Source organism: Ischnura elegans, chromosome 2, assembly GCF_921293095.1.
Source record: "Ischnura elegans chromosome 2, ioIscEleg1.1, whole genome shotgun sequence".
In the NCBI taxonomy this organism is placed as follows: domain Eukaryota; kingdom Metazoa; phylum Arthropoda; class Insecta; order Odonata; family Coenagrionidae; genus Ischnura; species Ischnura elegans.
Window position 1 is genome coordinate 106,376,843 of NC_060247.1, and position 13,931 is coordinate 106,390,773.

A 13,931-nucleotide genomic window follows, 5' to 3' on the forward strand; every position below is an offset into this window, starting at 1 on the left:
GTTTTTTAGAGTAAGACACACTATTATTTTTTTATAATTGCAAATCATTTGTTCAATAATAACGGCGGTGGAGCGTACATCTCTTTCAATGAAAAACTTCTTAAGTGCAGAGAGTTTCAATACTTGACTTATGGATAATTTTTCAGACGTTTGTATATAATTCTGCTGGTAACTATTAGGCTTGCAAATGTTTTTTTATGACTAGTTGAAGTTTCATTGTGCCTGCTAATGGTAGGATTCTATCTAATAATGTTAAATGGTATATAATTATACTTTTATTGATACAAATTGGCTTGTACGACCAACAATCAGTCTGAAATTCATTGGCAAAATATTGACCATTTGATATAATAAGTTTTTCTTTTGTTTTAGGTGAGTAAATTCAACAACCTGGAGGTGTATGATGTGGAATTTCAGCGGTCGCATTGGTGTCATTCCGGCGAGCTCTTGAATTTAGTGAGTACTCTATTTTTACCATATGCCAATAGGAATATATAAGGCATAAGATGTTTAGTATTACATTCATTTTGGAAGTCGTATTACTCTCATCAGTATATTATTGTGAAAGAAAATTCACAGAAATGTCATCGCTTCCTCTAAATTACGCGAAGAGACCGTGTAGAACATTCAGCTTTTCTTGCGGAATATCTGACATGGACATTAGTTCCTAACATCTTAAGCTATGCCGTATAGGACATTTGTTCTTCACCCGCTGGTGTCAATTTCAAATATCAAATAATTAAATAATCTTAATGCTCGTGGCTAACGTGAAAAGCAAGCTGACAAGATAACTACATACTCTCGACGCCATATCAAAAATAGTGGTACGCTTCAGACGGAGGATTTTCGGGAAATAGGTTATAACGTTCGTTCAGATGCAATCACCGTTTCTAGCAAGTTTTATATGGTTGCATTCTTTTCTACCCACTACTTGCATTTTAATTGTTGCACAAAAAGTGGTTGAAGTCGGAATTTGGTGACCTACCCAATTGAGAACAAATCTCTCTGCGGTTTACCCAAGTATGGTTATGATGGCATCAAAGCAGGTGCTTCATTTTGTGGTTGAACGTCCTTATTTTCACTGATCCTAGCTTTCAACTCGTCACCAGTTTATATCCGTTGTTGATTCCTTTTGTCTGAGAGGCACCATCCACCTGTCATTCATCCAGACGAGTAACCTCTATAAACACTCTCTTCCACCAGCTCCTCCGCTCTCTTCCATCTCAGGTATCGTTCGCTTTCTCATCTGAGAAATCCTTTCGGCTTTGTCGGAAATTTAATAACTGCCAGAGCCAGAGGTATGTGATGGGCCCTGAGCCATCTGTGCCTTTCCCTCATGCTTTGCTCCCTTCAAAGCTGCGTTTGACAAAATTCTGCTGCCCTTGTCTTAATCACTATCTCTTGTTCCATTCCTTTTGAAGTTCACTTGACTTGACTCCGTGCTTGGCATCTTAATTTTGTACTCTTCAAAGACCTACCTATTTGGAGAAAATATCGATTCACCAGGAAAATGGACTGCAACCCTTATGCTTTCCAGCCGTGGGTCAACATCAGTTCTTATATTTACTTTCTCATAATTTAATTTGGTCTGTAAGACCCAAGAGTAAAATTTTAGCTGCCCCTTATAACTTTTATGTAAGAGAATTTTACTTAAAGGGGTAATTTTTTATTAAAAATTTAATTGATTTTCTTAGTGCTACATATTTTATTGGTCAAAAGTGGCATCTCTCAATTTACGGAAATGTGTATCTAGGTATTCTAAAGCCCTTTAAAAGCATGATATTATAATAAATTTAATTGTAACTTTTGATTTGTATTTTTCGTATGGGACTAAGAAATCCTAATTTTATCACGTGCATGTATACATTATTAAATTTAAAAGGTTCATTGCGAAAATGAAAGGCTCAATGGTTTCCCATGGCGTAAAAACCCTTTGAAAATCCGTACCTCCACTTTCAACTGATTTTGTCTCATAGACCAGTGCCTTTACGGCTGTAAGCAATGAAATGTTTCTTCTGATTCAATGAAGTAGTAGGACTGATGTTAACGGCTGATAAGTGCCTTTATACTGCCAGGTTTTTTTTTGTCTACAGTCATCATTAGCTGCCAAAATACCTGAAGCAAGTAGCATTAAAGACAAGAGCAATAAAGAAGGAAAAATCCATCTTATTTTATATTTCATAGTTTTTACATTTAGTTTTATTCATTTGTTTAATACTTAAATTAGTATGACACAGGTTATTAATACGCGGATTTTACTGCCATCGGCTCATTTCTTTGTGCCTCGCATTTCATTTGGCGCATCTATACGTATATTCTATTATTTGTCCAAAGATAGAATATTCCTAAATCATTCTTTAGTCTTCTATCGATTTTGAAAAGAACTGTATCTAGTGAATTTAGTGGTTCCTGTCACGGGCTATGTCATTCTGGTCATTGGTGCGTACACTAATGTTGTTCCAAAAATTGGGATAAATTTCCTTGGTGTTTCACGATGTAAATATACACGTCCCATGTCTCTTTAAGAAAGGATAGTAAATGATTTCCTATTGCAATACCAATAGTTATACCATATTTTGAATATTGGACATCGGGAAATCGGTTTTAAAATAGGGACCCTGATTATGAACTGTTATTTTACATTCCAAAGATTATCGCATTCGGATTTCAATATGAAATATCATTTATTAGGTGATGCCATCTCATTTCGAAACCTCAGTTGTAGGTTGAAAACAGTCCGAGTGAAGGAGGGCAAGAAAAACTAGATCCAAATACTATAGATGCAAGGGTAATAAAGTAATAAAGATAATAATGTAAGTACAAAGAAGAGAAGCAGGTAATTGCAATACTGTTTTTAACATTCAGCATATTTAGGGGTAGCTCGTATAAGGTATTTTGGGGTAAAAAACATTTATTATATTTAAAATTTAACACATTTAGACGATTCCAAGTTCAGTGAGTAAAGATAATCGTCTTTCGTATTTTCCAAATTTACACTTATTCGCACTAGGTGGACATTTTTTATTCACGACTCTTTGTCCATCTGCGGTGATGAAACCAGTGGGTACGGCAAGGATCTTACGAATGAATATTTTCCTGCATGCCTCATGCTCGGTGGAATGGGCACAAAGGTAACTCTCTGAAACCAATTATTTCACCCCTTCTGCCCGCCAAATAGCCACTTCCCGTGTCGAAACTGTTTCCTATGCCGGCGATGGATGGGAAAATTGCCGCCCGTGGAAATCGCTCTGGCTTAGCAATCAGTGTCGAGTGCAAATGTCCCCTTCACGCCTCGTCCCTCAATCACGCGATGCTGACCGAACCAAGTCGCTCTCCATTTCGCCGCACGAGACCGCAGCCGTCGCCGGCGGAGTGGAGTTCCTTGGCCGACGGATGGACAGATCGCCAGAGGGTTTCGGCATCCCGCCCCGGCTAAGTCTCTAGAGTTGACGGGTGCGATCGTCAATTAATCAATTTCCCCCCCAGCACTCGAGTCCATTTCGCTGAATTGGACACATATTGCTTCCCAAAAAACAGGAGTTCAAAGTAACCAAAGGTTGGAGGTGTGACGCACGCTGCGTTATGTATGATTTAAGACTCTCTCGGCGAATGGGACGAATAAACTTTTCTCGGATGCCCCGTGGGTAAGAAAATCTAAGGTAGCCGACGTTTCGGGTTCCGTCTCATTACCAATTCTCAATTACACTTATTAAAAATTGAATTAAAATGCTAATTTCTGAGCCTAAGCGGTCACGTAAATTTTTTTAAATAAGTAGCCTCGAGAATGGGGGACGAGAAGAATCCGAAGCGTCGGCCGCCTTAGATTTTCTTAGCCTTGCAGAAACCCGAGTAAAGTTTATTCATGCTTTACGATATTTCCTTAAACAAGTTGCGGCGCGTTTTAATACGTCGAGAAGAAAAATCAACGCTGACTTGGGGAAATTGTAAATTGGAAATTCATGCCAAATTTCGATGAAATTTTGAAAATTACCCCTCGTTGGATTTCTATGTGGGTATAATATGTTTGGATTAAGGAATGAAATGAAAAGCATATGGGTGCATTGTGCGGATGACAGAAAAGATATATGAGCAATTGAAAGGGGTTTTTTAGTTCAAAAGGATCACTGTATCACTAAAATACTCGGAGGATTTGTCAACCAAAAGTTGTATGTTTATCGTAAATCGATAGAAAATCGTTCCTTTATCTCACTTTCGGTAGGCAAAATTCAGCACAATTTAAACAGAATCGCTTTATTCAGTATTTATTCAAGCTAAATGATATGTAATGAGGTTATTTTAGCAATTTATAATCTTTAATTAGATGTGAAAAGGGTTAGAAGCTCGATTTTTGGCTGGTGATAAGAAAGAAGTAGAATTGAATGGTGAATGTAATAGATGAGAAAAATTACTTTTCCTAAGTTAAATTTAGGTCCATTTCTGGAACATCGTGTATAACACTTTGGTTTGAAACTTTATTCCTATATTCCTAATTTATTCACGAAATTAATTATTAACGGAAGTTGTCCTTCATAAATTTGAATTCATAAATTATGGCTTAGCCACACGTTCGTCGTTGCTTAATTAAAGTGGCTTGGCAGTTCAATTTATTATCTTAACCAACTGCTGCATTAGTTGAACATAGTGATCCATTTTTCAAATGATTTACTAGGATAATATTTATTGTATTCAGTTAGAATACATTACTTCGCCTCTGAGTCGATAATCATTTTGAAATTATGATTAATGATATCAAGAGGTAAATGGAGCCGTAAGAGATACAGATGGAAAGCAACAATATAACAACTACCATTTGAGATACAATATTTCGGTGGTTCCTAATTTTGAAAGTATTGATATTGTGGGTTATTATTTATGGCTTTCAGTTTAGACGTAGTTTCCATTTATTTATCGATTAGGCAAAAGTTTTGAATCTCTTATCGAATCAGTAATATTGCTGCCGCCGTTTACCGTAGAGGAGTTACTTTAGAGACTTGGATAAGTTTGAGGGAACAGTACCAAGACTCGAACATTTTTACCTGAGGCTGAGCGTTATAAGTTTTCTCTCTTCATCAGAATACCTACATATTTCCGTTCCCTTCCGGCTAAAACGATTGGATTTCAATGATCAACTTTCTGATGGAGTGTTTATAGTGTCATTTTATATGACGTATTCCTTCATATATTTCTTGAGCGGTGGAGTTTTGAGGAAGGAGAAAAATGTGAGGGTAAATGTTTCATTCCTCTCAAGTGCGCGAGCAAAAGTTCTCCCGTCCTAGTGACTGGTGTAGGAGGAGGATGCCCAATGATTTTTAGCCACCGAGGAAATAAACAGAAAATAAAGAAACGGTAGACGGTACTGTGGGGAGCAAAATCTTTTTCTGTTCGAATTTCCGTGAAAAGGGGGGTGAAAAATTCTCTCCCGAACATCACATCGCTGAACTTTGTTCTTGCTGGCTCGGTGAAGTTTTCTTCCATCTCATCGCGAATGTTTCCACCACCTCACTCCATACTCACCTACACTCCGCGGTGCGCTATATAATTCCGCGGCGGACGAGTATTTATTTACTTTTGACCGACTATAAATCTCCGACCGCACGTCAACTTTCGTGTTTTATGATTCTTTGCGGCGCGTGGCGTGAGTAACACCGTTGGAATCGCCCCCGAGGCGAGGGCGGGAAAGTGAAAGGGAGGGGAGGACGGTAAGGGTATGTTGGATGGGTGGGGGAGGGATTGGAGAAGGGGAGGAACCTGGGAATCGGGTGGAGGGGTTTGAGGAGATAAGGTTGGTTTGGGAGGGTGCATGGGGTTCAGTCAGAGATATAGGAGGTAAGAATTCCAGGATGGAGGGTATATGGAGGATTTATTCAAGGGGAAGGCTTTGGAAAACAAATGCACTCGAAAATATTGTTGTTGCAACGAATCGTTTTTTGCGAAAATATATTCAGTGGAAATATTGCAGTCTTCTTCTGGAGAACAAGTTTTAAAAATTTCTGCTCATTCAGTAATTGAAGAGGGTGCAGGAGGCGATCCTTACAAAAAAAGCCATGAACTAAAACGATGAATGTAATTTATGTGAATTTACCCAACTTTAATTAATTAATTAATTGTGAACAACAAAATTAATTTAAGTATCTGCTACGTGGGAGTATTTCATGATAATATATGGTATGATAAAGGTATTTCGATCAATGCTAAATTCTGGCTTTAATTTTAAGGATAAAGCATGGGCATTTGTTCGCCATTATTAGTTTCTTTATGGTAATTGTTTTGCAACAACATAAGAATCTACGCTGTAAAATTCATCTATTCGAGTTTAATGCTTTCCCATCTTGTGACTTACCTTTTAGCCTAGTGGTCTCAAAAAATTCAGCTCGAAGGCCGCCCTATAAAGCTTTAGCTTGGATTCAATTGCACCCTATTTGTTGCACAGAATATAGTTTCTTTGTTATGGTAAGGTATTTGAACTGTAGCTGAGGCCATTTGCGCCATAAGGTAAGGGTAGGGAAAGAAGGATGGAGAGAAATCGGAATTAGCCTCTTCTTAACAAAAGTTGCCACGGGGATCACGGTTTAACATCCTATACGACGGGTGGACTTTGTAGTTCCTCGATAAAACCCTTAAACAGGAGTTTGCCATTTTGTGAAAAATATCCGTTAGTGATAGGATTGGAAGCCGGACCCCTCAGGTTGGGAAGCCAGCATTCTAGCCACCGCAACAACTCCTAAGAGGTTTGGGATTGTCCTATATTACCAGGAAGGAGTATCACGATTAATGGATTTAGCAATTTAGGTAGTGCAATATGATGATCGGTAAGAAAACATGACGAAACCTCACGCCTTTATCTTACCTCAGTAAAAAAGTGTTTCTGCAAAAGTTTTGGCTGATTTTGGATGGATACAAGTAATTTCAATATTTTTTTTCTCCAGTTCAAAATGTCTCCTCGGACCAGATTCTAGAAGTTGGAGGGTCGCAGGCCTTAGTTTGGAGACCCCTGTGTTTTTTACTTCTTGATATGGGCTCCACAAAAGCTGGGGAAGTATTTGATTATCGGTCGTCTTGCAGGGTGTCCGGGCTGGCTGTGGCTTGCTTGAAAATCTCGGAAATGGGAGGGAATCGTGAACCTTAAAAGCTTGCAGCTTTTTACACATGCTATTGGTTAAAATTGTGATATATTTACTGATATTGCTTCAAATTATTGCTCTTTGAAACATAGTATTTTACGTATTCAGTCTAAGCGATTACTAGCGAATCCAAACGGAGTTATCTGTCTGTCTTCTGGTGGTCTTAAATCGAAGTTTTGAAAGAGATCGCGTGAATGAAGCTGTTTCAGCGCAGGTGGTTTTCGTAATTTTTGACGGTGTCCGTAAACAATGCGATCAATGTATCGATATTGTATTGCATTGCTTCCAAATCTTAGATATATCCTTTTCTAGGATTATCCTTACCTGGGATGGAATATATCTAATGATTAACGGGCATGAATTATTTCAGCAACTAATACAGTGACCCTCGCAGGTCAATTAGTGAATAATACGGGTATTTGGACAATAACAATGACTTGGGCACGCTATAAAACCTATGGATCGACACCTTTGTTGGTATGCTATTCCTTTTGCCACCTTTATGACCTTGATGGTGACCTTGCTGGGTCAACGGTTGAATTTTCGCAAATAAAAGTGTTATTTTCGGGTTTCTCGTGTCCGAAAACCTAAGAATTGACATCTTGGTCAATGAAATTCAGACTTTTTTCTATCTCGATTTTTTTAACATTGAAACCCCATAAGGCAAATTCAAATTTTTGGTTTGGACCCACATTGTGAGGTCAAAAGGTCAAAATTGTAAAATTTTGATTGCACTCAACAAAACTTAGGACCTTTCCCCATAACTGTGCCAATTTTCATGAATATTGCTCAATGCAAAGTTACTAAAATTGCAGGTCAGAAATGACACACGACCCTTGGGACAGTCTGTATATTAATTTAGCCATCGCAGCTTCCACTTAATCATAAAATTATTTGATAAATTTGTATGTCCATAAATCATATTTCCTTGTCATGATATATAGCTTAATATTTTATTGAAATATTTATATGCCTTTTTTAAGGCACGCCAGTTTTTTCATTCGTCTGCTTCGCTATAATCCAGTGGAATTCAGTTTTGGAAGATTTATAATGGTATTTAAATTTTATTTTACTTCCTGAAATTTCCACTACCAGCTTAGTAATAGTAGTAATGGGCGTGAAAAATTAATCTAATAATATATTTGTTTACTACTATTATCTAAAACGGTGCATGTAATGGTATGAATTTCACTAACTTTTATTAATAAATTTACTTGCAAAATATTTAATGCAAGTATTTGCTGTGTGGGCTCAATTCGTGTTAAAATATGGAATTATAAAGATCTTTTGATGCATCACTTTTAAAGCATGGACTACGTAAAGGGCATGAGGGCATGAAAGTATCGACTATTTAAAGGACATGGGCATTTATTCGTCATTATCAGATTTTTTAGGGTAACTATATTCATTAGCCACAGCACGTTATTTACGCTGGTCTATGCGGTTAATGATGTTTACCATGTAGTATTCCCAATTGAGTGACATGTGCGCTTGCTCGAGTATAATTAAAAATAGTGGTGTGGCTGCTAGCTATCTGTAATGCCACTGAGGCAGAATTTCGACAGTGATTCTAAATATTGAATCAGGGTTCTCGTGCTTGATGGGCGAAGACAGCTCACTTGCGGATGTTAGGTAATGTTGGGACGTTGTCCGCAAATATCAACACATCGATTTGTTTACTCTGTCGGTGCTCGGAGTGAGCCATTTATTTGGTGAATGCTTTGAAAGAGTATTCATGGCAATTTCGAGGACAGCACTTTTCTCTACTGTGAATAAAAGCTTCAAAATGAGGAATGCCTATTGTTTTCTTCCCTTTACCGGAACGTTTTTCAATAAATGCGGGATATATATGTATATGAATGCTCCATAATTTGCGCCGTTGAAATTATAATTTACCAGCCACAATTATTTATTACTTTACATTTCTACATAGGTCTTTCATTTGAATAGCCTTGCAGTAATTTAATTTCCAAATGTTAATTTCCAATTACGGGCGTACAGACAGTGTTACCCAGATGTTAAGCGAATTAGGCTGGGAGCCGTTGGAGACTCGGAGGCTGCGCGCTAGGCTTAGATTGCTTGAACAATTAAGAATGGATATCTTTAAGAGCGACACAGAGAACATAATCTTAGAGTCACACTATATTTCCAGGTCCGACAGAAGCGATAAATTAAGAGAGATTTTTTGCCGAACGGATAGATATGGGAGTTCGTTTTTCCCCCGAAAAATAAAGAACTTTAATAAACGCTTGTCCCAACCTCGTTAGAGCACTTCTTTTTTTTTAATAGCTGTAAACGGCTGGTGTCCTAACACCCCCTGCCACACGCCTTTTAGGCGGCTTGCGGGGTATTATGTAGATGTAGATGTCTATAGAATTTGTTTTTATGAGTAATATCATATATGCGAAAGGAAACTCAAGCATCATTATTTTTCTATCCTAGTGTTTCGCGATTTTTTTTTTCAGTTATCCTTTAGGCACTTGTTACTCCTTGTTCAGGATAGTTTCTCACACTTTTTTTTTACTGCAAAATATGGGATCAGATTATTTTTGGTGTGATATTTTGAGTATACAATTGTGGTTACTACCCCTGAATAAATTCCAACTTAAACTTCACAAATGATGCTTTGTTTTTTCATCGTTCTTTGATCACTTCAGAAGTTTTGCTTTTTTTGTTAAAATTTAATCGTTTCATTAATATTTATAATTTGTGGATGCTAGAAAAACTTTGTTTTCTATATTTAATTATCAAATTTTGATCACCAGTTGATAAAGTGAGCGAGTATTTTCCATTCAATGTGAATTCATAATTAGACGACGGTGAAAATGCGAGATGATGTCGATATTAATGATCATGTTTTAGTCATAGTAAAATTTAACTTATTTGGAATGGTAAACCTAGCTTAAGATTGCAATGAAAAGGTATGGGGAACTCATGGTTCGCTTTAATATTAAATATCATGGCAAATATGTTGCAAGATAGCCGTGAATTATGAAATTTATTTGCATTTATTGATGAATAAATTTTATTCAGCGTGTCATCTTTATCCATTGCTGAAAGTAGGGTTAATTAATTCTGTAAAATGAATTGAAAGAGAAGAGTTAAAATTGAGAATACCTCCATATAGTAGCGTAACTAATTCTACTTAGTCAATGAAAAAGGAAATAATTACTTCAGAAGTATGTAAGCTTGAATAATTGGAATCGCATACGGCGAATGGCGGCGTAGAAAGTTTGTCAAACTAATGGAATTCCATTAAAAGTTGTTGCAAGCACAATAGACTGAAAAAATATCAATAGACGAGTATTTTATTTAATCCATTACGATGTCTTCGTCATTTTTCCATTGTAAGATAGAGAAGTAGAAAAGGAGAATTTTATTCGGTGTGGGAATAAAACTGTTTGTGGCAAAAGTAATAACTACTTAATTCGCAAGAAATATGGATTCAATTACCAAAATTGATTGATTTTACGCATTAAAATTAAATTTTACTGAATTATTCTATGTTGCGCATATTTTCATATCTTCAGTGAATTTCATGAGTGCATCTACCGCATCTTACTTACTTAAAAACTGCACCCAAACACCATCTCATCACTATGAATGCCACCACCAAACACATGAATGGTCTGAAATGTCGTATTCACTGAAGGAGTTCGAGGAACAAGGAATAAAAAAGGTAAAAACTGCTTTAATCGTAAGAGATATGGATAAAAATACCGAAATAAATTTACTTTTACGTATAAAAAGTAAATTTTATGGAATTTTTCCAAGATGAACATGCTTTCATATCTAAAGTGAATTTTATGAGAGCATCTAAGAAATTTCACGTACGTATACGCCATAAAATCACTCCAATGTTATCATGAATGCCTTGACTAAACACACGAATGTTCTGCCCAAATACCACATTGACTGAAGAAATTCGGAGAGCAAAGCATGCGCAAAATCAGTAGTGGAAAATATGTGAAGGTAACTTTAAGTTTGCCCGTGTACCACGCGAGTTGATCCACGGAGAAAAAATCGCAAATGTTTAGAAATTCTCCTCCACCACAGGGTTTCACCTGAATATCCAATCATGTGTGTGGGGGACCCCAAATGTTCGATGAGGATCGGATGTCGAGGTGGTTGACAGAATACACCGTCGGCGGCCAAACTCTTAATCCAAAAGTCTTGGCGCTCCCGAAATTACATTCCGCCCCCGGCAACCACGTCACCTCAAATGCCTTGTCATTTTTATCTCCCCCCTCCCCCAAAAAATCCTCGTCTCCTCGGAATTTTCCTTACTTATCAGCTCATTCTCATTCAGTGGCTGCCTCTTTTACCCTCGGAATTTACATTCTCGTCTCTCCTCTCCTTTGACGTGAACTTTTACTCCCCTGCCCTACCTAATTCCATGCCGGTCTCTCACTCACAACTTTTCGTGCGAAGGGGAAGAGAAAAATAGCTCTTTAGCAAACCAACACCAGCAGCTCACATCAGTGCAATCTCACGCCAGCTTTGGCAGGGCACGTGCGTTTCTCCTCCCCTTTTTAATCTCTACTTCCACGGTCCAGAACTTCCGCGGAGCCTGCAGGGATGCATGTCGGATCGACATCAGAGAAAAAAGTGTATATGATAAGGGAATATTCGCCGTCGTGGAAAAATGTCAAACTATGACCTGATTAGAATTATTCGTCTTTCGTGCCGTTTCTCTAATTAGGAATAGTCGTTATGCACTCATCCAATTGTGTAGAAATGAAGGGTAGTTGTGGCATCAGCTCAATTCCAGAGCAATAAGCTTTACTAAAAGACGGCCCCAGTTTTTGCGGCCTGTAGAAGTTTTCGTCTGACTCACTGTGCTGATTATAGTCGAGTTGATATGCCAAAAGATCATATCTTCTTTAATTAATGTGCTATTTCTCACTTATCCGTTTACATTTATGAACTCCATTCAAATTTAAATACCCCAATGGCATACTCATGTAATTATTTTTTTTCAATTGCTTAGTGTCATATACCTGTGTTAAAACAAGACAGAAAAAAATGATGCGTTCAATATCCAAAATGGTTTAATGCCTTAATAATTCGTGGTAAAAAAGAGATGTATCTTGATTGAGAATCTTTAGGTTTTTCCTGGAATGATTTACTGGCAACAAAATATTCGTTCAAAATCGGTTACTATGGCAAAAATCAATATAGGATAAGAGTAGTAATTTGAATTAAATTTTTAGTACTTTTGAAGTCAAGTCTCAGAATTAGAAATATGCAAGTTGTATTTCAATATAATCTTTGTGAATTTTTGTTAATTTTTAATATTGGATGAAGATGAAATATTTTATTGGAAATATAATGGAAGGTTCTTTGTAATAAAGCTAAATATGGTCTAAGAAGTAATGCCTCAATACTAGCCTATAGATGTTCAATAGGAACCATAATGAAAATAAAAACGATTGAGGCAAGGTCCTTTTCGGTTTCATGGTTTCCTTTTTACCAACACCATAATAAATTGTCATTGCAAGCAGCAATGGCTGACCAGTGTGTTTCATTTTTTGTCGTCGAGCGATCCCTTGGGATTATTACTGTCAGTTGTCCGATAATCTTCGAGATGCGAAGTGCGAAGGAGAATAATGGCTCATGAAAACTATCCCCCTCCGTTAAATTGCGAACGGAAAACCCTCCTTTTTTTGTGACTCTTGTTGCCGTTTTAGAAGTTTTTTTTACGCATCGATTGCCTATTCACGGTTGGAGTGTCCCTACTCGACTGCCTACCGTAGCGGCTGACGGGATAAAACGTGCTCCTAATGGGCACGTTGCTCCCATACCACCCCCATCCCTCCTTTAGTAATTGCGCCGTAATCGATTCCTAGGGGAAACTAACTTTCCAATTCTGTTTTCCTTGCGTTATTCATGCTGTCAGCCCTGCCCTCTCCAACCCTCGCCATCCACTGCTTCCACTTTTTTGTACCCCTTCTCCTGTACATCTCGTTTCTCGTGCTCCCTCACTGTCTCGAAGCCACCTCCCACATCCCTCCCGTTCATCTGCCGTTACTTTCCTTTTCGGCTGACACACCCTCTCTTTCTCTTTTTCTCTCATCTTTCCAGCATTTTCACTTTTCCCGAGACTTTTGATACCGTTGGATATTAAAGTCAAACTTTTTACCATGGATATGTTCAGCGGTAGGGGAAACCGGAGCACGTTGGCCCGATTTTTTAAAATTTTAAATATTATTTATTTATACAAAATCAAATTTATGAAATTATTGCTAAATTATAGGGCAGACCTTCTAAATCTGGATGGCAATAATTAAACTTAAATATATGAGTTATAAATTTAAAAAAATAAGTAAATCCTGGGCATATGCCAGGTGGGCCAGTCTGCCCCTACATCGGGGTAAGTTGGCCCATGTATATTTTGATAAGCTGAACTGTCATGGTTACTGGAAATCAAAATAAAACTAATAGTTATCAAGAAATATATTTCAAGGTATGTAAAATAAAGTAAAAGCCAACGTGCCCAGTCGTCGCTGGGCCAACCTGCTCCATCGCCATATTTACAATAAATTCTATTCGTTGCTAAACCCACTGAAGCATTTTAGATTGTATTCCACGTAGAAATACGTGGAGTACAATCTAAAAGACGTATCCCTACACTAGGAGTATTATAGAACTATATTATATTATACTATAATTATAGAACTCACCTATTGCGCCAAAATTGGACAAAACTTAAATGACACACATGTAAGCTGGGAGTAGAATTTTACTGAAACACGCGTAAATACAATTAATCACTACAACTTGTCTAAAACTGCTCCGCCAGTCATAGTG